At 40.4% G+C, this 24527-nt stretch overlaps 1 protein-coding gene across 6 annotated transcripts in view; it reads left to right on the top strand.

Annotated features, from left to right (window-relative positions):
- Positions 1-24527, top strand: part of DOCK1 (dedicator of cytokinesis 1) — a 645511-nt gene that overhangs the window by 432249 nt on the left and 188735 nt on the right. The gene's annotated exons all lie outside the window — the stretch shown is intronic.

Below are 24527 nucleotides of genomic sequence, written 5' to 3'. Positions count from 1 at the left end.
GACATAACAAGTGGAGGGCCCTAGCAGGTTCATATGGGTGAATGCAGTCCGACAGGTACCCCGGCCCCAAGCCGTGTAGGGCTTTAAAGGTCAATACCAGCACCTTGAATCTAGCCCGGAAGCGGACTGGTAGCCAATGAAGCGGATGTAGAGTGGGTGTAATACTCATGAAGTGATTCGCACCCATGAGCATCCTTGTGGCAGCATTCTGAACCAGCTGAAGCTTCCAACCCGTCTTCAAGGGCAGCCGCACGTAGAGCGCATTGTAGTAGTCCAGTCTGGACGTTACCAAAACATGAGTGGCTGAGGTCAGGTCCAACTTCTCCAAGTAGGGTTGCAGCTGGTGCACCAGCTGTACCTGGTAAAAGGCACTTCTGCACACTGCTGCACCTGTACCTCCAAGGACAGCATTTGGTCCAGAAGCACGCCCAAGCTGCGGACTTTGTCCTTCAGAGGGACTTTGTCCATCAAAGACCAGATTTACCTCATTACTCGGATGATCAGTTCTACCAACCCAGAGCACTTCCGTCTTATCTGGATTAAGTTTCAGCTTGTTTGCCCTCATCCAGTCCAGAACAGCCTCCAAACCATGGTTCAGAGCATCCACTGTCTCCCTGGTATAGGCTGACTTAAAAGATAGGTAGAGCTGGGTGTCATCAACATACTGATAGCACTGCAGCCCACACCTGCAGATGACCTCTCCCAGCATGGGGGACAGAAGAGATCCCTGTGGCACCCCATAGGCCAAAGGCCAAGGGGTGGAACAAGCAGCCCCCAGCACCACCTTCTGAGTACAACCCCCAAGGTAAGAGCGGAGCCACTGTATAATCATGCCCTAAGTCCCAACCCAGAGAGACGTCCCAGAAAGATGCCATGGTTGATAGTATCGAAAGTGGCTGAGAGGTCCAGGAGAATCAACAGAGTCACACTATGTCTATCTCCCGGCGTAGGTCATCCACCAGGGCGACCAAGGCTGTTTCCGTCCCATATCCAAGGCAGTAGCCAGACTGGAAAGGATCTAAGTAATCAGATTCATCCAGGGCAGCCTGGAGCTGAGATGCCACCATGCTATCCATCACCTTGCCCAAGAAGGGGAGGTTAGAAACTGGTTGGAAGTTATTCAGATCATCTGGGTCCAATGAGGGCTTTTTTTAGGAAGGGCCTGATGACTGTCTCCTTCAGCTGAGGGGGCACCACCCCCTGCCTTAGAGAGGCATTCACCACCCCCACCACCCATGGACCCAGTCCCTTCGTAAAGCCTTCACCAACCATGAAGGGTAAGGATCGAGCACTCACATGGTAGACTCAGCCTTCCAAGCAGCCTGTCCACTTCCTCAGGCAACACAGTCTGAAAACCATCCAATATAACAGGACCAGACGGTGCATTTGCAACATCAAGTTCCGGCACCACAAAAATCTTAGCATCCAAGTCAGAACGGATGCGAGCAATTTTATTCACAAAATGTAATGCAAATTGGTCGCAGTGGGCTGCCGATGGTTGTGTTTGATGGTCTTTGGGCTCGAAAAAGCTCCGCTCGACGACATTGAGCAGATGTGATGGTGATGGAATAGTAGGATTTCTTTTTCTTTTTTAAAAAAGATTTTTAAATGCTTTTATTAGTATTATAAGTAAAAACAGAAAATGTTACATCTCTGAGATTCCAGCAAACATACATGTTTACAAACAAGATCTTATCTATCATTTAAAAAAAAAACCATTTATAGGATACAAAAGTAGTAATCATATAAGTAGATATATATGTAAGGAGTAAGAGATATTCAATTGACTAGCCACACCAAATCTAAATTTAGGCATCCATATGGAATTTTGAACCTCTCAGGGAACCAGCTGGATAAAGAGAGAACCAACCCTGCTATATAGGTAATATAAGTAATTCAAACATCCACTGTGTTCTGCAGTCAAAATACCCATCCCAAACATTAAACTATATTCTTTAGAGAGAATTTAAATTTCCCCACTACCAAGTCATCCTTCAGCTGATTTAAGTCCTGTGTGAATGGAGAGAAAAGAAAAAAAGATAAGGGGGGCAGGAATCTTAAAGCTATTCAGAAACTTCCAAAATCCTAAATCTAATGAATCTAATGAAAAAAGAATAAATTTTAAAAATTTTACCATGTTTTTCAGTACTAAATAATAATTTTCTAAATAAGAAGAAAGATTTTTAAAAGTCATAAATCTTCTAATCTTTTTTGTCCCAGCTTCTCTGAACAGCAAATAAAAAAGTTCCATACAGGATAATGAATGATTTATGCAGTGAGTACAAGTTCCTTTCATTCTGTTGTTCATTAAGCTGGTGGGCGAGTGGAATCTTAAATGAATCCAAAAGTCTAGAAAAATGCCAAAGATATTCAGTATCACTAGAAATCCATATTCTGTTAAGACAAGGACATTGAAAAGCTTCTATTACAGACTTCTCCAGTAAAAAGCTATAAATTCACATACACCTATTTCAGTGCTGCTAAGTAGCAAGTGGAGAAATTCATAAATTTAATGCTGTTTATAAAAACTCTAAAATAATTATGAAATTTTCATAGTTCTATCAGGGTAGAACATAAGCTCGATAAAGTAGGATTACTTAACTGCCATCACTGCCATAGAGTAAGTCCTAATATGGGCTCTAGCCTGTGTTTGGTCACATTCTTTCTGAATTTTCTGCCAATGATGCTCAAGCTGTCTACCAGCCTGCTTCATTGTGCGCAACTCACCTGTATACCAGGAAGTCTCTTGGGCTCGGCAGGTCAGGAGAGGACACCTAGGCGCAGGCGCGTAACAATGATAGGGCAAGGGGAGACAGTTGTCTGGGGGCCCCACTGCCTGGAGGGGCACCCCAGAGGCACCTCATGTGACTCCCCATTGCCCCCTGCCCAGCCCCATAGCCTCTCAGCCACTTGCCCTCTTCGCCGTCTCTCCTGCTTGTTCTGCTGGCCCGCAATCGAAGCAGCAGGCAAGCTGCAAATAGCTCCTTTTCTCCCGCCTCTCAGCTGATCGGCGGGTGGGCGGGGCTTCCACGGAGGCCTCCGTGTAGGCCGCAGTGAAGCCTGAACTCGAGTAGGGCCCAAGCAAGCCAGGAAGGAGGAGGCAGCCAGAGTGTTCTGTGCAGCAGAAGACCCCTTGCTGCACTGCTTAACCCAGACCAGCATTTGCCAGGTAGAGTATGAACTCCTTTTTGTGGTTACCTCCCCCCCCCATATATAGGGATCTGCTTGCCATAGGGCTTGGATATGGGGGGGGGAAGAGAAGTCTCTGAATATTTATTTTGAAACAGCTTGGAAAATTTGCTGACTTAAAAAAAACTATCTAAAAAGTCCTATAAGTGGCTTGTTTCATGGCAGAAAATTACAAAAACTTCTGGAACAGTATTTTATTAATTTTATTTATTCATTCATTCATTTATAAATGCACTTATGTTCAAGTTGTTTTGCAACCCAGAAGGTCTGAGTGAGAACTGGGAAGCATGTGTTGTGATTTTATTTTATTTTTCTTGTGTGTGAACTGCTCCCCAATAACTTGCAGGGACTTCAGGGTAAATCTGGCCAACATGTGAATGCAGCACCTCCATTCCAGAGGAGATGTGTCTTAAAGGGCTTTAAAAGCCTCCTGTGAAAAACCTCCTGCAATCAAACTTGACTGAATTTGTTCAGAATTCTGAGAAAATTCAGGTTCACCCTGCATGGTTGAAAGTCTCCTTTGCTAATCTGCAGCGAGGGGCCCATTTTAATAATTCATCTTTCTAGTGTGTTCTAGGCATTAAAAGTAATACAAATGTATAGTACTCAATGTATATCACTATATATTGTGACGTGTGTGTGTGTATTCAGTGAAATGTATTTGCAGGCAGCATACTTATTTTGGAATATCAGACTTAAATCCTTGGGGGCCTGGGGTGTGCGGAGGCCCTGGACTTGGGGGGGGGCATTTTAAAATCTTGTCTCTGGGCCCACTCCAACCTTGCTACGCCCCTGCCTAGGCGCCACCGTGTCAATCACCCGACCCAACTCAACTCCTCATACCAGAGGGAGACCAAGCCATTAACAGGATCGTCCACTTTCTCAGCAGGAAACTCCCCCAGAGTTATCAGGAATCCATTAGGATCCATAAGCCTCCAAGGGTGGACCATCTTATATGGTCCCCAACCCCTGCAGAGGTGTTTGGGGTCCATCTTTAGTCCAATCTTCACCAGATAGTGAGCAGCAATTAAATATTGCTTTAATTGTGTAAGCAATGGTGAGAGACTAGTCCAGGGTTTCTTAACCTTGGGCCCCCAGATGTTGTTGGACTACAACATCCCATCATCCTCAGCCACATAGGCCACGTCTGGGGAAGATGAGAGTTGTAGTCCAACAACATCTGGGGGCCCAAGGTTAAGAAACCCTGGTCTAGTCAGTAAATAAATTTGCAGAGTCACCAGTGTACTTTTGAGTAGGTTTTATTAAAGGTTGTGTTAACTCACTCATTTGAGTAATCCCTATATTAGCTCCTTGAGACTCTTCTGCTCCATGATCTGCAGGTGATAATTCATGGTTCAACGCAGCATATCTGTTAGATATGTTAATAATATCAGATATACTTACAGGCTTTTCAGTTGAGACAGATGAGTCTTTTGTAGTTCATTGATTCTCATCTGTTTCTGCTTCTATTTCGCAGCATCTGTTTCTATAATATCCTTTTTGAGATATGGTGATCGGAACTGTACACAGTACTCCAAATGTGGACATGCCTTAGATTTGTATAAAGAAATGATAATATTAAAAGTTTTATTTTCAGTCCCCTTCCTAATGATCCTTTGCATGGAATCATGCTTCTCCTTCATCAGGGCCTATTCTTCTATATATTTAACAATTTTGTCTGAGTATGCTTTCCATCAGTTTACCTGGTAAATATGTTAAGCTAACAATAGTCAGTTGATCAAATTGCTGGATTAATAGTGAATATCCACAATTCTTAAAATGAAATCCACATTTTTTTTCCAAGTTTTATTTGAAACTTGAAACTCATTTTATTTGAAACTCATTTTCATAATTGAAACCTTTTTGTGTTTTGCCATACCACTTCTTCAAAAATGCGGCATTAAGTGTTGCCTCAGTTGCAATATGCTCAGCTTGCGGCCTAGTTTCCAAAGCAACTAGATACTTAACTGCTACATCCAAGGGACTCATCACAGTCTGTTGGGTCTTGCTAACAGGATTTACTTCTAGTAGCATGTCTACAGTCATACCAAATAACAGTTGGTAATATAAAATTCAAAGTTATTTAATTCCTGAAAAACCAATAATTTTGGTTTGCTTTGCGGGTTTGTGTGTGTGTGTGTGTGTGTGTGTGTGTGTGTGCCAATTTCAACTGCTTCAAGCAAAATATATTTTATTCCTACAGTCTGAAACTCTACAGCTTTTATCCTTTCTAATCTAGACTTCCATCTGGTATCAGACAATAGCAGTGCAAACAAACAAGGTGATATACCAGGGTTTGGTATAAAAATAGGATTACATGAAAGAGTTACATTGCCCAGGGGCTAGAGTTAGCCATGTCACAAAGAATCACATTTAGGTTATCAGCTCCATATCGCAGGTAAAATGTTTATGAGTTTTAAAATTAGACTTAAACTGCATACCTGAATTTTCTGCTGATGTCTTTCATGTTTGCACCATTATCCTGTACCTGCCTGGTGCAATATTTTAAGGATTTTCCTTCTTTTCCAGTTCATTTAGCCTAGGTTCACTAAATTCTATTCCTGTTGTTTTGGAGACTACAAAGAAGTTTGTGAAGTGTCCAGATACTCTGTATTCAATATGAATTATGCTTAGTACTAATGAAATTTGTCTTGTTTTTAGTCAAGTCTGTAGCTAAACTAAAAAAAATGGAAACAAATTGAGCAGTCAGTATTTTCCCTGTGATAGTATGTTCTGCTTTGAAGGGGAAGGCTTGTATAGGTTACTTATGTATATTTTCATTTAGTTCTAGAAAGTGATCCTTAAATTCCTTTTCTTTGAATCTTCTGAACTGATCTTGCATGACCAGATCAAATCTTGCTAAGAGTTCTTCCTGTCCCTCCAAAAACAATTCTGTTACTTAGAGTTTACAAGGTATAGCTGGTACCTCAAAAGGGCAGGTTATGTCAAGAAAGGTGACAATGTTATTATCTGTTCTAGAAGATTATACCATCATTGTGTTTGTTCTTGAAACAATTCTTGATTTATGAAATAAATACACTTTGCCTACTGTTTTCTTTGCAAGAGTTCTTGCCAGACTTGGAAATTTCATATGTACTGATTTCTCCTCATACTCTATCAGCTTAATTCCCACATGAGGATTTCTCCTAATACGCACTCAGCTTCAGTCAACTGCTAACACAGACTTCAGTGCTGAAGATGAAAATAGTTTGCAGCAAAACCAAAATGTAATGTCATTTTCTTTAGAATAAATTGACCATGATTACTTGTTTCTACTTTTTCCAAAATTATATAAAAATGGGGAAGGGAACCCAACTATTTTCTGAATATCACAGATAGGTTTTGTCATTAACATGCTTAGGAACCATTTCCACTTAAAATTGGTGTATTTTTATCTATCTAGTTTCTATTAACAGAAGGTACAATATATTTCGGCCATGTACTTAGATATGACATTACATCTAGATCCTTGGCGTTTTTTGAGTTGTCTTGTTTGCATTGTTTGAGTTCTCAACATAATCTATCAACTATATCTGACTGTCATTTTTATTTACTGTTCATCACAGAGCCGGTTGGGGCAACGGGGTTTGGGGGCCTCCTGGGAGATCCCACCCACCCCCTTGAGCCACCCCTGCCCGGTTCCGTGCACCTCCCTAATAGAAAGAGCCAAGAGAACTCTGAGGTTTACTGGCTTTTCGGGGTGCCTGAAAGAGCATGGCTTTAAAGTCTGATCAGTTGGCAAGCTATAGCATATTACATGTTTTTACTGTATGAACAAAACTTGTACAGAGAAAGTAATTGGATGGGAATATATTTGAGAGTTGAGATGGTCTAAGCTCTTCTGTGTTTTGCAGCTATATCTTCAGCATAGAGTTATTTACATTTCATGGCTTTGCCACAAATGTAGAGGAAGCTGAGATGTATTCACTTCCCAGACTAATGCTCACAGGGTCTCTATTGGCAGAAATGTCTCAAGTGGTTAACTACAGGATTAATATGGACTATGTACACCCAGTAGTAGAGCTGATTGCTTCTATTTGTCAGGAATTTTCAAATTGCTAGTAGATAAAATAGTTTTGACTGAAATCATAGTTTCTCTCTTTCTCTAGTGGAAGAATCAATTCTCCAGGAGACAAATGGAAGGTGCTTGCTTCCTTTCTTGGCCTAGGATTATAGGTACTCAGTTGTTTGAAAATGTGAAGTCCACAGTGTCTGAGTTTAGAGAATTGATCATTTTAAAAGTGGAACCACAAACAGAATGTTTGTGTACAGTGAACTGAATGGCCCTTAGCTTACTTTGCCGTACTGTTTCTTTTGTGGTTGTAGAACTTGTCCACAGCACTTTCTATCCATTTTAAAACTAGTGAGTCATCTCCTGAAAATGTGAGGGGAATCGTACAGCAGATGCATGTTTCTAACCTTGTATCTTTCTAGGCTGTGGTTATCCTGGAAGCCACTTGATCTTATGATATGATGCTTTCAGTTATTCTCTTCCTACATTTCTAAAAAAACCCAAAAAACCCGAACCAAACTTATTTATCTAGGTTTATTACTTGCTTTATAAATCACATTAGATACATGAGCTCCACCTGGAGGACAGTGCAATTTACAAATGACTGTGATTGTGCTTTTTAAAGAAAATAGCTATATGCTAATCTGATTGCCACTAATTGCTAGCTGTTATGGAAGTATGTTCACACTTCAGAAAGTAACTATGAGATTAGTACCTAATGGATACAGCACTTACTGTCTGTCAAAGGAAAACCAACTGAGGATTCATATTGGTGTCCCATAGTTTCTGGATTTTAACTGTGTATATTAAACCATTATGGAATAGCAAGGGATAAATGGTTCAGTGTGCTAATGCTATCTTGTTTATGTCTGTCTTTTGGGGAACCATAGCCACCTAATGGCTCAGTGGGGAAGTAACTTGCCTAAGGAGTAAGAGGTTGCCGGTTCGAATCCCCACTGGTATGTTTCCCAGACTATAGGAAACACCTATATCAGGTAGCAGAGATAAAGGAAGATGCTGAAAGGCATCATCTCATACTGTGCGGAAAATGGCAATGGTAAACCCCTCCTGTATTCTACCAAAGACAGCCACATGGCTCTGTGGTCACCAGGAGTCGAAACCGACTCAACGGCACAACATTTTTTGGGAACCCAGTTTGCATAGTGGAATTAGACAAAGTCATTATAAACCATACTGTCCCCAATATTTGTTATTTAATTGTTTTTTCTACACTGCAATCCATGTAGCATTCACAATCCTGTTGTTAGACACTGAGGTAGTTAGGGTTGTGATATCTGTACCACAACAATATTGTTTAAATCTTGACTGTACCAAAATATTGCAGTAGTTTGAAATCATATGAACTATGGTTATAAGTAACCATACGTTTTCGCCACTTCTAACTTTGATTTATGAAAACCAAAGTTGATTTGATTTCTGGAGGCAAAGCATTGTTTGCACAATTCGGATGCCATCACCATTTCTGGTTATGATGAAATGTAACAAAGAACTGGTGTGAGAGGCTGTAGCACATTCCCTGCAGCCAAATATGATTTAGGCCCAATGTTTGAAGTGGACCATTGTATTCCAAGTGAAGTGTTTTACTGTGCTCCATTGGAGAGAATGCCAGTCATTAACTTGAATAGGAGAAAATGGTGAGGTGAATTCCAGGACACCATTGTGATGAGTCTTAGCCAAACTGCTGCCTCTTCTGCTCTGCCCACTCCTGCAGGTGAAAGTGAGTGTCAGGTTTGCCTCCTTTTGACTTGCTAAATCTTGCCTCACTAACCTTTTGGAGTACTTTGAAAGTGTCAACAAGTGTGCATTGTTGCACAACTCAATTTGTGCAATTTTTGTGCTTGCACAAAAGTGTTCTTGTGCAACAGTATGAACATTATGTTTCCCCGAGTGTGTGATGTGCAGTATGTCAGCCGGTATCATGGGAATCTTGTTTACTGTAACCTCCAAAGGTGAAAATTCACATATCTTGTTTGTAGGATGCTTATTCTTTGTTCCTGTTACTGTGGGTTTGCTAGTGATCCTCAGACCAATGAGTTATACTGATTAGCCTCTAAAATAAGTAATATATGCTGTAAAGCTTTTGTAATAAGGATCATACAGAAGTACACTGAAGTTATTTTGAACATCAAATATTTTGTCTGTCATAATTATAATATGGCATAAAGATCTGGAGTTATTTCTGTAAACATTTCTGATGTTAGTAAAGTTGGTTGTTCAATTTTCCTAACTTAAATTTTTTGGCAACATGTTCTGTGTTAGTAAATTACACTAGAAGATTTGAGTGAATTACATTTAAAGCTTGGGTTGTAATAACATTGTGCCAGATTAGCAGGAATGAATAGATGCTGAGTAAATAATCCTGTTTTGTTGCTAGATTATAATGGATTTGTTGATGGGAAACCACTTTTCTATCTGTTTACATCATGGTAATTTGATAACCCATTTGTATTACTTAAACTGCATATTTTGTAAATGTTGTCACAGGAAAGCAATTTGCAACAAGCACTATGTAGAAGCTGCTCCCATAAAAGTGTTTTCTAAATTGCTTTGCTTGCAGCTACAGAAGTTGCCATAAAGAATGATTCCTCATATTGAATTTTCAGAGCTACGGGAGTGGCCATGGAGCAGAAAGAGAGACAACTTTATGATTTAAGACTATGTAATGTCCCAGTTGTGAAACAAAATGATATAAGCGTCAATAGGCATGCAGAACATAACACTAGAGTCTCCTAATGACCCAAACAAGGTGGCTGATTTATCATCGGTTAGGCTTTATTTCAAGGGAAAGAGATACAGTAGGATAAAGAAAATGAAGGGAAATTAAAATCAAGATTATATAGTTAAATTTCTTCACCTTTTCTGTCCAATTTAAACTTCATGGCTTTATAAGATTTCAATTGTAGTTGTGACTGGATTGATTGTTGATAAATATACTATACAATTTGACAGGTATACAGAGATGATATAAAATTATCTGTTCCAGGCAGATGGAATTCTTTGATGTGATTGCTGTACACATTTAGGATCTGCCGCACATAAAAACATCATTCACTTTGTCACAATAAATGTCAGGCTGTATCCATTGCTTTGCCTGATATGAATATTGTGTTGCAAAAGTACTAGTTGGTAATGCAAAGGACAGCTCACAAGCTGTTGTGCTCTGTTAAAGAATAATCATATAGATTTTTCATTTGGGAATTCATTCTTGTGCTCTCAGAATGAAAAGCTTGTAAAAATAAGATGCTAATTTTAAATAAATGTGTGGATGTGGCATTTCAGCTGTGACTTGCAAAGTCAACAGATGACCTTATTAGGCTTCTGCAATATCAAACAAACATCGGTCCTCTTGGAACTGGATCCATTGCTGCTTGCAGACCAGTGGTCCTATGCAGCTCAGAACAGGGTGATGATGCAGATAATGCACTATAGACTATAGTCAAGAGGTTACTTATTTAGATAGAGAGACTAAATAAAGAACAAATCCCAAGTGAAATGGTAAAAACTTCTTAAGGAAGCATTCCAATGATTAGCGAGCAAGAACAGGTTAAAAACAGCTTTAACAGCGACAGCTTGCTAAGTCTCTTCCTACTAGCTTATGTTAGGCTGTTGGGAGGCTCAGATCAAGCCAGGTGAAATGAAGATTTGTCTGGCTGCCATTTCAGTCATGCCAAATATGTGTAGCCAAGCAGGTGTGGGAGTGAGCTTTGGCTGTCTCACATTTATTTTTCCAATTCATTCACGAGGGATGATTTAATTCATTTAGAAGGCCTTCTTTCTGTTTCATTAGCAGCCTTTATAGTGTACAACCCCAATCACTCTTACTTTACCCTTAAAGACCGCATGTGATTATTTTCTTTGTGTAACAGGCACAACACCCACATTTAATGAATGTGCCTGACACCACCTGGCTTTGATATAGAATGTCAGCCTGTTGCTTGTCTGTTTGTGACATGCCCTATTGATGCCATTTAACATTTCCCAGATAGTTACATTATACTGTCCTGAAGAATGCTGAATAGAAAATCCTAATAAATGTACATTGTACACTTTTTCAGTTCAGCAATGCTGTGTAGAGCTCCTCTTTTCTGCAGGGGCTTCCCCGTTGATTTAAGTGGAACGGCCAGCTTTTATTTCTGGATGTAGGTATATAATGCAATATTGAAGACAATTCCTAGCATTGGTAATTGTGGAATAAATGAGTATTTTCACATGTTATTAACCGAAGAATAAAAAGGCATCCTCCTTCATGGGTGCTAATGTGTATTTCAGATGCAGCTAGTTGGATAGCAACAACATGTTTCTGGTATTGAGAAATGGTGAGACTTCTTTTAATTGCTTTCAAGGTTTCCGTTTCCAATGTACTACAAATATTATCTCAGTGGAGGTTACCTTATTCAAAGAGAGAGAAGATTATCCATTTTTTTTAATTCGTGGAAAACACAGGTCTCTTACCTTGTTCTTAGCCTTCTTTAAAACTTCTCTCAGGTTATATTTTTAAAAGAAAGAAAGAATCCGCTTAGTGTAGCCTGATAAATTAAGTGTGTTTTGTTGCTTAATTTTCCCTAGCTCTCAGCCCTGGACTGGGATCTTGTTTTATCCTGTGTGTCTGTGGGTGAACTGGGCCTATTCCTTGGTTTGAGAGCCTTATGCTCTTAGTTAAAATGGTTGCTGTAAGTACCTGGTATTTTCCATTCTTAGTAAGCTGACATGACTGCTTAGAAGTGAGAATCCCAAATGTCTTGAGGGTATCATAGCAATGATTTCTATTTATAGGGCTGCTTTCCAATGCAAAGGGCAGAATATGTAAATTATTGTTCTATAAAAAGTTGGAAAATATTTATGAAATTCCTGCCTAATAATAATTTGTCTAATAATTTGTCTTTGCTAGCAAGTTCATCACAAATACAGCTCAAAAATATATTGAGAAGGAGGAAAAAGAATAGTCATCAACTATTTTTTCTTCTTTGTGAACGACTAGGGTACCATATGCTGCAGATGCTCTGATCTTGTCTGACATAACCAGCACATGGATATTGCTAGAAGAAAAACAGGGGCAAGGCAAAGGTGAATTTACCAGGCATCAGGCTGACCTGATTACTTTTTATTAACATAGGAGCTTTCAAACCTTGTCATAAAACGAAGTGTAAGGGCTGATTTATAGGTTATGTTTTCCAGGCATGGAGGTGTTCCTTCAAGTAATCCCCTAACTCTGTGCTTCCCCTAGTAGCCCATGAATTCTGAAGTTAGATAGGAAGATTGTGCCCAGATTCCTGATGTAACACATGCACTAATAATATTTCCATTGTGTGCCTGTGTGTTGCTTGAAAATGTACTATGTTGCTTGTCCTTAACAGGAAACAAAACAAAGTAGACAGCTCTCTTGCCCTAGCAGGAATTAAGATAATGGAAGCCGAGACACCAAGCAATTTCATTCCGTCAGTATCTTGTAGGGATGGAGATCTTGGGGGAAATTCCTGCAAAAATACAGTTCCACTCGTTACTCAACAGCAAGTTGTTGTTGAGAATATTTATATGCCGCTTTTCAACAAAAACTTTCTCAAAGCAGTTTACATAGCAGAAAGAATGAGAACATAGATACTTGTGCCAGAGGAACTGACATTCTTTTTTAAAAAAAGACACAATGGAGACACCAGCGCGTAACAACTGGGACACTTCGCTGGGGTGAATAGGAACAGTTGCTAACCCCCCCCCCCCACACACACACACACAAAATATAAGAGAACTATAACTTAAAGAGTATATCTTTGGGCACTTAGGAGGGGTGATTGACACGTGCTGTGAAAGGTGCAATCAGTGGCCAAAATCCAGAGCATGGAACTGCATGTGGTACAAGCGCTGTTGCTCTAGCAAAAGAGGGTGGCTTAGTTGTCCTAAACATGGGGATTATGCAAGAGTGCTCTTGTGCAAGAACAGTATAGCACTCTTATGCAAAAGTTCACCTTGAGGGGAAATGAGGCATGCTGCAGTTGCACAACTCTTGCATAGGTGCAAGCATGCTTGTGGTAGCACAACACTAGTCTGGAAAGCAAGCTCAGATTGTAGGGCTACTAGCTAGCACAAAAGGTTTGCGCTACTTAAAGTGCTTCCACACATGGTTCATTGCTCAGAATGTCAGCCAGGTGTGTTACTTGACTAGGAACAGGGGTCCTCGAGGAAGAAGGCCTGCAAAAATATAGTATCATCCATTACTGTTCAACAAAGTTAATTGACGTATGCGTCAATTACAATTGCATGGATCACTTGACTAGAAATAGAAAATCCAGAATTGCCTTTCTCATTTTATTCATGATGTGCACATATGGGAGTGGTGTGGGAGTGTTATTAGGATTGTTATTATTATTTTGTAATTTAGGCAAATTTGCATCTGTGTTACTATAAATTACATTTCTATTTTCCTTCCTCAATAGCAAGGATAGGAAATCATGAATGCTACTGTTCTGGTTGAAGGGAGAAGAATAAATGAGGGTGGTGTCAATTAATTTTGTCATTTTGCTTTTGGAACTTCAGTTTTTGAAGGACAATGTTTCATGTAGGCAATGGGCATTTCAATAGTAAAGGTTTTTTCCTTTTGTACGCTGACTAGGTATTTTTCCATGTGCATGAGGAGATAAATCATACTGTTAGGTGAATCATGCCATAAGCGTTTCCATCTTTTTCTTCCATTCTATGCATGGATTTTATCATGTGTGTGATGGTTTGCCCTTATCTTGCAATGTAATTTAGGTGGAACTGGATTCTTTAAAGCAGTTGTGATAGGCTCTGTAGCTGTCACAATTTTGAGAGATCTAAAACCTGGTTTACCAAAAGTGTAGCCACAGAATTGTTCGCATTAAGATCTTTTAATTATACAAGTTCTGTAGAGATAAAACTGAGGGATAATTGCAAAGAGGGGTGTGTGGAAATCACTGTGCAATTATAGATTTAGCCATCTGAAACCAGTGTTAGATACCACAAATCCCAGGGATACGACAGGAGGCTACCCCTGTGCCCTAATGAGTACAGAAATTCCAATAAGTCATAGTGCTTTTATATAGATACTGCACAAGAAGTGAAAAGTTTCTGCTCATCCAGACAGAGGTTGCTTATCTCTGCTTCCAAGATGAAAGACCTCATGCTTTCAGATTGCACACATCCGCAAGGGCTGCCTGGTCCCTTATTGATGTGCACAATGCAATTTAATGATAAAGATATGTGAGGTGTAACATAATGAGCACAGCCTGAGTGCTGCTGCAGCACATTCTCTGTTCTTTTTAATGGGACTTGTACAGCCAGGAAACTCCAGTGAATAAATGGAGGCAGTCTAGCAGCTGTGCTTGGTGGATTATAGACCTGCTTTTTAGCTTTGTGGATTATAGAGCTCCATTTTAGCTATTAACCACCTCCCCCGCCCCAATAAATCACATCAAGGGCAAGGAACAAGCAACTTGCTTCATTGTGTATATACATTGAAATAGATACTTTTTATTTAATATGTACTAACTCCTGCTAACTGAGCAAAGAAGCACCTTTTTAAAGCTAATTCTCTTTATTTAGCAGGGGGAGAGCAACTGGCCCTATCCATCCCCAGCACAGCATCCCTTCAGTGGTTGTTGCTGGGGATGTTTCTTTTATAGATTGTGAGTCCTTTGGGGACAGAGGAGGTAATGAAATATAAAATATCTGTGTAAACCGCTTTTGGAACCTTTGGTGAAAAGCAGTATATAAATATTTGTCATATTTGTATTCAATATTTCATCACAAATATGTTTATTATGGAGGGGAAATTATATCACAAGTTAGCCTTTGGTAGTTTCATTTATTGTTCAATGCCACTTTAACATTGCCCTCTTCTCACTCTCTGAAAAAGATGTTCTATCTCAGTGTTAAAATGTGACAACTATTATGTGGCTGGAAAGGAAGATTACCTAAAGTTTCTATAAGGTTTTCTCTTTCCTGACATAAGTGATCCGTTTACAGCAGTGATTCTCAAACTTGGGTCCTCAGGTGTTATTGGACTTCAACTCCCATAATCCCCAACCAAAGGCCACTGAGGCTGGGGATTATGGGAGTTGAAGTCCAATAACACCTGAGGACCCAAGTTTGAGAATCCCTGGTTTACAGCAATGTCAGAAACACGAATGCATTCAGACCAACAAAGCAGAACAGATTCTACAGCTGCACGCAGAGGCATTCCTACCCTCGGACCTTGGGGCCCCAGTCCGTGGCCTCCAAGGTCCAGGGGGCCTCCAAAGGTCAGGGGGCCTCCTGCCACCACCCTGCACCCACTCCACTGCTGTACTGAACCGTGACTTTTCTGTAGTTTGAGCTGCAATGTGCAGGGGTGGTTGAGCTGAGCAGGCCTCCACCCATTGCAGTGGGGGGCAGAGCAGCCACTGGGTCTGTCCAGCAGCCCTTGAAAACTGCAAGGAGCACTTGTGCAATTTGAATTGGTTATCGCAAATCTGTAACATCATGCAAGCCTGTGATGTCAAAGCCCAAAGCCTCCTGGCGGTGGGGGGAGGGATTCTAACGGCGGTGGCAGCAACAGTGGTGGTCTGGGCGCCAAAATCAGCTAGGTTTGCCACTGGCTGTACAGTATCACTATTTTCTGTTATGTTGCTGGAGACAGGAAAAGAATATTGTTTTTATACTTGTTCTAACTCTTTTTTCCTGGCTTTTATATATTATGACACATTTGCTCCTCTGGGTTTTGAATCTTGTTTAAATTTTGGTGTATTTATGAACAACAAAAGCAATGGGATATGAGGATGAAAACTGAATTCACCTTAGCTAATATTTTTGCTGAGAAATTGCACATCAGACGTTTAATTAGCTTTGATTTTGCAGTAATGGAAAAAGAGAAAGACCTTTAGAGGAAAATTGGTTGCTGCTGAGGTAAAGCTAATTTCTGACCTTAACACAAGTGAAGAAATGTAAACCCGACCTTTTGGCACCTCTGTGATCTGTGGCATTGTTTTCTTTTATTTTGGCCATTATAGTCGCATGTGATGGACACTTAAGAAACTTTAAATTCTTTAGAATAAGTTTTCCTGGTTTGTGAACAATGAATAAAACATGTCACAAAACTGATAGTATAGCTGTTTGCAGAAGAAAGTAACTATGCAAGCAATTAGCTGAAGCATGAATCTGAAAGTGCTTTTATATGCACTCTTGACTTTTAACATACAATCTAATGCCGTCAGTGGAAAAAAGGAGGAGATTCCCTTGGTAGGCTCTGTAAAGTATTTCACAAATAACTTATTTTCTTCAGTGCAGTTCTTATATCTTTTTTGAAATTTACTTAAAGAGCTATTTCCTATGTTAAAAAAATTTCCCCTTACTGATTATGATCTTGGAAGTTAAGCATGGCCTCCCAAACCCAGACACTCAAACAAAGCAACATCAAAGTTTAGTCATAACTCTCTGAAATATAAATTCCAACCTGCCACAATAGTTGATTGAAATTTGATTACTTATTAAGATCTCTCTCTCTCTCTCTCTCTCTCTCTCTCTCTCTCTCTCTCTCTCTCTCTCTCTCTCCAATTTCTCCAAAATTCTGTTCAGTTGCCTTATATTTTATTATTTCAAGGATATAAAACATAAGGGGAATAGTATAATATGCTGATCCATATCAAATGCAAAAACCTGGATACATGTGCAGATAGCTATAGCAAAAGAATAAGAATAAGCCTTGCCGTTCTCAAGGACCACTGGGAAACGGCCAGGCCCAGCGGCTGCTCCTGCTCCACCTGCCGCCACCTTAGGGGAAATGCCTGCTTGTTGTTTACAGCCACAGAATAAGCAAAGTTCAAGTATGTTTGAGATTAGTTTTAGGGGAGCAACTCTAAAAATTACAGATGCCTGTGTTGTATGCCTTTTCTGCAGCAGCATCTGCAATATCCTGGAAAGGTGTCAAACTACTACCCCCCGTTACCCATATTGGGATAACATGTAATCCCTAGGCAACGTTGATCTATTATTTCCTTTTCTTAATCTGCTGAAGAGCTCTGGCCAGTAGCGGCCAGTGAGGGCACTGGTGGAAAGTCAGCGAGAGTCACCTTTAAGAGTAAAAGAAGTGGTGCTTACCTCTGCTCTCACTGCACCTGAACGCTGCTCGGAGAAGCAGCGTGCCGCCCAGCACCCCCTGTGGTGGGATCGCCTCCGCCACTCACCCGGCCACGGGTGGAGGATCAGCTCCATGGAAGCCAGGTGAGTGGTGGAGGCGTTTCCCTGTCACAGGGGGTGCTGGGCAGCATGCTGCTTCGAGCAGTGTTCAGGTGCAGTGAGAGCAGAGGTAAGCACCGATTCTTTAACTCTTAAAGGTTATATACCGCTTTTCATCAAAAGTTCCCAAAGTGGTTTACATAGAAATAAATAAATGGCTACCCTGTCCCCAAAGGGCTCACAATCTAAAAAGGAAACATAAGATAGACACCAGCAACAGCCACTGGAGGGGTGCTGTGCTGGGTATGGATAGGGCCAGTTGCTCTCCTCCTGCTCAGTAAAGAGAATCACCACTTTTAAAAGGTGCATCAGTTTTACTGGAATGGGTAGTGTTTTTAAACATCTCCTATGAGCCATCTGGGAGTTCAATACTGTTATATATATATATGGATAGCATTGTTTTTAAAAAATAAATGGCATTTGTTCCACTAGTGCCAGCACCTATCTATATCACAAACAACAAACAGCGTCTAATTTTTAGTGGCTGACATTATGAATAAAATTTCTCAAAGGAGTCCCAGTGCACAAGTTAAACATTGCCAAACTTGTTTTCTTAATTTCAAGGGGATTTGAGTAATTTTTCTCATCATGTAGGCTAGTGTATTTTATATGTAAATAGTGCTGCTAAGCAGCATATTTTTGAGCTGCATAGTTAAATATAATACATTATAGTCTAATATATCTACTTCAGTTGCTCTTTTATCTGCCAGTCAATGTATAAATGTGTCAGTCTTATTTGCAAGCACTAGAATTACATCATAATAAAATTGCAGTTTTAATGGAAATTCTAAATTGTAAAACACCTGCAGTGTGCAGAATTTCTCTAGAGCTGCTTGTGGCAGTATAATTTTAGACATAATCCCACATAACCCTTTGGCTTTATTTGATAAAAGAAGATAGATAACCATTACTTTCCAGTGTGTTTAGGAAGATTCAAGACCTAATTTATTAAAGCTTGGCGAGCATGAACAAATAATCAAGATACCCATTTTAAAATCATCCAGTCGATCTCAGATGGTAGGAAAGACATTGATAATGTAATTCTGAAGAGCCACCACCAGTCAGATAAATAAGGAGAGCGCTACTAGGTTGGACCAAAGGTCCTCTTATCCTAAATCCTGTTTCCACAGTGACCAACCAGCTGTCTTGATAAACCCAGAAGTGGGACAATGTTCCTGCAACTATTATTCAAAGAGATACTACCTGGAGGTATAGGAGCATAAGAAGCTGCCATATATAGCCATAATGATTCATAGTTATTACGGCTGTTCACAAGAGCAGCCCTACAGGGGTAAGGCTGCTCTCATAAAGTGCCGGGATTGGAGCTGATTCTGGTGCTGCCCCGCCAGGTAGCCCAAAGTTTTTTCTCAGGTTTTTACCCAGGTAGAAGAACACAAGCATGCCCTTCTCCGTGATTCCCCAGTTGTGTGTGTGCTTGGGCAGCCTGCAGCCTGAGCACACCCAGAGCCAGATGGCTAGAGTTCCTGGCTCTGGGGAAATCCCCCAATGCACCGCACTCCTGGCACTGTGCATTGAGGGATGCCAGAGGACTTCCTCCTCCAGCTCCTTGCTGTGCCACTCACTGTGGCGGAGCTTGTGTGCTGCGCAAGGGGCAGAGCCGTGAAAGGAAATTGGATCATGTGCAGGGAGGTAGGGAAGAGCCTGCCTCCCCACCAGCCCACCTCCCGGCCAGCGTTTTAGGTTGTGTGAATGGCCTTATTGAATATAAGAACACATGACTAGAAATAGAGCTCTCCTGGATCTCACCATCTAGTTCAGCATGCTGTTTCCTATGGTAGCCATATTATTCCAGGAAGCTCACAAGCAAGGCATGAATTCAGCAAATCACCTTCACTTTCCTGCAGCAATTAATATGCTGCCTCTGAATACATGGGCATATCTAGAGTGGGGCAGGCAGGTCACGTGCCACTTGAAGGGGGGCACCATTTTTAAAAATTTAAAAAATGGCCGCCGAAAACAAAATGGCCACTGCACATGCTCAAATGGCCTCTGTGAGGCCCTAGGCCATGCCAGGCCTCACAGAGGCCATTTGAGCATGCGCGGTGACCATTTTGTTTTCAGCAGCCATTAAAAAAAAAATTAAAAAATATTTTTTTAAATGACCACTGCACATGCTCAAATGGTCCCTGTGAGGGCTTAGAGGCCATCATGGGGAGGGAGAACCTTTGCAGACCACCCCCATGGCCTTTAGGAAGCCCCCCGAAGGGGCTACAGGTTAAAAATTTAATATAATATAAGTCACTGTACACATATTCAGTTTGGCACTATGTACAGAGAATCAGGGCTTGTGAATACTGAGCTGAAGCTTATGAGCTAGGATTGTATTCATTTGCTCTTACTGCTTCTTGTGATAAGTGAGTTAAATGTGATGTCTTAATAATATGGCTATTAATGGTGAGTTTGTCTTTGAATCAGTGTGAAATCTTTAGTATTAAGGCCCACTGGGAGTTTCTTGCTCTCTTTCTCTCATTTTAACTGTCGTTCTGAAATACTAGAATATATTCCAAGCAGTGACACAGTTTGCTCTGCATATCCTTTAATTATTTTCAGAGTATCTGGGAAAAGTCAAATTCTCTATTTATTTTTAAAACTCATGCAATAGTGATGCTACAATGCATAGTAGAGAATTAGGCACTTCTGTTTAGTTTTCCAAGTACACCTCCACATAGTATTTGGGTATTTCATGAGCCCCAGCATACTGAAATTTGTAGTTTTGCAGCATTTTTTGGTCTGGCTACGTCCACAGCTAAATAGTTCTTGAAATATTAAAAGATTAATGAGCTTGACTTGTATTTTTCAGCTGATATTATGGTAAAGTTATTTGAAAGGTGGGTGTCAGATGTTTGGACAGGGGACGCAATTTCAGTGCAAGCACTAGGCGCTATTTTTCCTAGATACGCCTCTGTCTGAATATGAGGTTTTATTTAACTCACTTGACTAATAGCGATTGATAAACCTGTATTCTTGAACTGACCTATTCTCCTTTTAAAGCTATTGACCATCACCATATCCTATGGCCGTGAATTCCATCTTTATGCATTGCGTGAAGAAGTACTTGCTTTTGTCAGTCCTTAATTCACTCCCTATCAATTCCATTGGTTTACCTCAAGTTCAAGTATTATGAGAAGGAGAAAATGTCTCTCCATCACATTGTCTATAAATTATGCATACTTTTATAAACTTCTTACAGTCACAACTAGTAACCTTTTATATAAACTAATATGCTTTTCATGCTAATATGCTATCATGAAAGCATAAACTAATACGCTTTCATGCTAAAGCCCAATGCTTTAGCCCCTCCTCAAAGGGAAGGTGCTCTACCCTCTGTTCTTGTTAATGTTTTCAGCAATATGCTCTTCAATGTTTACTTTTTGGTTGCCCTATTGTTAACTTCTGCTTCTTTTTGTTCCCCTTGTTCAAGCAAGTCTTCCATGGTTTAAAGGAAACTTTCTTGCTGTTTATAGCTCCCCTGATTCTGCTGGTATCTTCTTGGACTTATTTGTCCTTTTCCTAATCTGTAGTATGCATAAGTTTCTGTTTCTTGTAGATTTAAATAACATGCATGCATCCTTTAGATATTTGACTCCCTTGACTGTCCATTAAAACTATTTTTAATCTGGTCAATTTCCTAAATAGTTCAACAACACCATGTACCAAGTCCTGGGCACCACTCAAAATTAAATCTGATAACCCCCGCACTAATTATTCCAATGCAATTATTCCAATGTTAGCCCAGTCAATGTTAGGATAGTTACAGTTGCCCATCATTACAATACATTTTCCCCTGTGGCTATTTTCTGATTTCTTTAATCCATATCAAGATCACTCTCAGGTGTTTTTGTCACAGTTGACAGTGTGTCCCCAAGAGTAAAATATTTTGGGGACTGCCCCCCCCCCGGTTATAAGAAGGAGTTTGCTCCTCTGAAGTTCCCTATCCCCTTAACATACAAAGCAGTGCCATCCCCAATACAGCCTCCTCTTTTATAATGTTCTACCCAAAGATAATAGTATCTCCCCAAATCTCTGTGGCACAAGGTTTCTGATATGTCCTAATATATATAGCATGAAGGTCTTCAGCTCCCACATCTTGGCTTGGAGATTTGTTGTATTAGCATATAAACATCTATATACTGCATTCTCTCCAAATGTAATTTTTGTTGTTTTAATCCTCAATGTTGTTGTTTTTTCCTTTTATGATATTTGGTATCTTTAAATATTTGCCATAGCTTTCCATATGCTTATTACCATATTCCACCCTTACTACACTTTGAAGACCTGAAACATTTAAGCCTTCATCCCTGAGGAACGAATTAACCTGAACTAGATTTTCCCAAGCTCTTTCCTATCTTTCTCCATATAATCAGTTTTAACAAGTTGTTCTAATAAGAACTAATCAGCCTACTTCCCTTTCACTGTCTCTACAACTGGACTAAATTTGGTTCAAATAGAGGTCCACAAGTTAGATTTCTTGTGCCTCAAATGTTCATGTGTCCGCCATCTTGGATCAGGGTGGATGACATCATTACAAACTATACCACTGAGGTCTCCCTGTGGGTCACTCACTACAACTGTACCACATTTGGTTCAAATCAGTTAGACACGCCTCAAGTTAGTGCACTTGCGCCTCAAAGGTTTATGTGTCCGCCATCTTGAATCAGTGTGGATGACATCATCACAAACATTGCCATTGAGGTGTCCCTGTGTGTTACTCACTGCAGCTGTACCCAAATTGGTTCAAATGGGTTAGACAGTCCACAAATTAGCTCGCTTGCGATGTTCACGCCATCTTGAATCAGAATTTGGGTATCCCTAAACCTAACCCTATAGCTGTAGCAAATGTGGTTCAAATCAATTAGGCAGTTCACAAGTTAGCCCACTTGCACCTCAAAGGTTTGTGCATCCACCATCTTGGATCAGGATGGATGACATAATCAAAAACTACGCCATTGAGGTGTCCTTATGTAGTCCCTACAACTGAACCCAATTTGGTTCAAATTGATCCAGGTGTTGCGCAGCTGATCGGGGGGGGGCACACACACACGGATGGACACACAAACACACAATGCCGGGTGATCTCATAAGCCTAATGGTAAGTAGGCTAAAAACTAGGGGTGGGAGGTTGTTAAACACAAGCAGTTTGATTACGTTGCTGTAAAACTGAGCCCATCTTTTTGGTACAGACTCAGCTTGTCCCAAAAGGTTCCCCAGTGCTTATCAAATATAAATCTTTTCTTCCAGCACCATCCCATCTATGTAATGAAAAACCACAGCTCTGTATGTAAGGAACACATAGCTTTTTGAAGGTCCTATCTTGGAGGTCTTGGACTTTAACATCCTACCTCACAATCTAAACTTTTATTTTGGGTCTGCATGACTACAGTTCGGATATCATTGGTGGTGATGTGCACATGACTGCTGACTCCTCCCTCTCACTGTCTGTCAGTCTATATCCATTAACTTGGAATCAGGTGGACAGGTCACTATACAAATAATGCACCCATCACCACTCCATCTCTCTCTATTCCAAATTATTGTATTTCCTACTACCTGGACCCTCACCCAGCCCTAGAAGCGTATCCTTGCCACAAGAGAATATTTGTTCATTCTGTGGTCAAATGGACCCCTTCTAAGGGATAATTTGCCTCTTCCCTTCTGCTTCTTCTCTGAGACCCTCATTCTTTCTCACAGCAGATGAGCTGTCTGCATGGAATTTCCCAACTGTATCCCTGACTGTATTGAGCCTTCATAAGCATGAACACTGCTTGTGAGGGGGAAAACAGGAAAGAATCCCCACCTCGCCCCCCCCCACTGTCACACACTTATGGTGCTGTTCAAATGGGGCAGCACCATAAACGTGATCTCCAGCAATCTTGTAAGCTGCAACCTTGTTCAATCAAGGTTGCAGCTCATAAGATCACCGGTCATCATGCTTACAGCGCCGCCCTGTTCAGACAAACAGCGTCGCCATGTGATTGTCTGGAGTGGAGGGTGAGTGACAGCGGGGGGCAGGATTTCTTCTCTGCTTTCCCCCTTGTGAGCAGCTCTCACACTTAGGATTTATATACATACCTTTCTTCCCCTGTAATTTTAGTAGGTCAGCCTTCTCCATCCATTTGTTGCTCAAGAGCCAGTAATTTATTTCACCAGACACACAGCCACAACTTCTGCTCAACAAGCAGCTGTTCATATATGAGGCATTGATTGCAAACCACTGGATAGCCACCACATCGCTGCTGGCTTTCTATCTTCATAACTGTTTTTATCTCTAAGGCTTTTTATTAAACAATTTGCTTTTTTATAAAGCTTATTGAATTTAAAGCTTTTAGGGGTTTTTTAAAAAAATAAAAAGACCCGACATTATTAGATTTGTTTTTAAGCTTCTTGTAATGGGGTGGGTCTTTACTTTCCTGGCCGGGAGCAATGTCATGTTCACAGAGCTGTGTCTGCCTCTCATGCTATTCCTAAATATATACCTGTGGCTGGTCTCCCTAATCCATTTCTGTTGTAACCAATTAGGGTACACACAATTCTGGGCTCAGTGAATCTATGGTATGACTCAGTATAAGGCAGCTATATATGTTCATAAATGTGTTGTTGTATAGTTTATTCCTAATCTTGTTTAACAAGATCGAACAGGATTCTGTTTATATAGCCAATTAACATGTATACAAAGTAAATAGAGAATGCTAAATACTGTCTATAATAGAAAGGTGTCTAAAGTAGCAGTACTTGTATATGTCTGTGATTAGGAAGACTCCAAAGTGGAGGCAGGGGCAGTTTTACTATGTTGTAGATTTTGTCATTAACTGATCAAGTGATCCTTGACTCTTCTGTAAGGGAAGTGTCAAGATGCCGTATGTCCTTGGCTTCTAGATTTTCTTTTATTGCTTGATACTGAAATGTATTAAGAGTAATTAAGTTTATTATCGGTATCCTAATGTGAGTTCCTCACACTGATTACTATTGTGCAAGAAAAGAGAGGTCGTTTAGAAAGAGTCGGAGAGTCTGCCCTTTTATTACTGCAGTGCTTTCAAAGATAATGACATGAACCTACAGTGTC

Source organism: Hemicordylus capensis, chromosome 3, assembly GCF_027244095.1.
Source record: "Hemicordylus capensis ecotype Gifberg chromosome 3, rHemCap1.1.pri, whole genome shotgun sequence".
NCBI classification, from domain to species: Eukaryota; Metazoa; Chordata; class Lepidosauria; order Squamata; family Cordylidae; genus Hemicordylus; species Hemicordylus capensis.
This window is presented reverse-complemented; position numbering and strand designations above follow the sequence as displayed.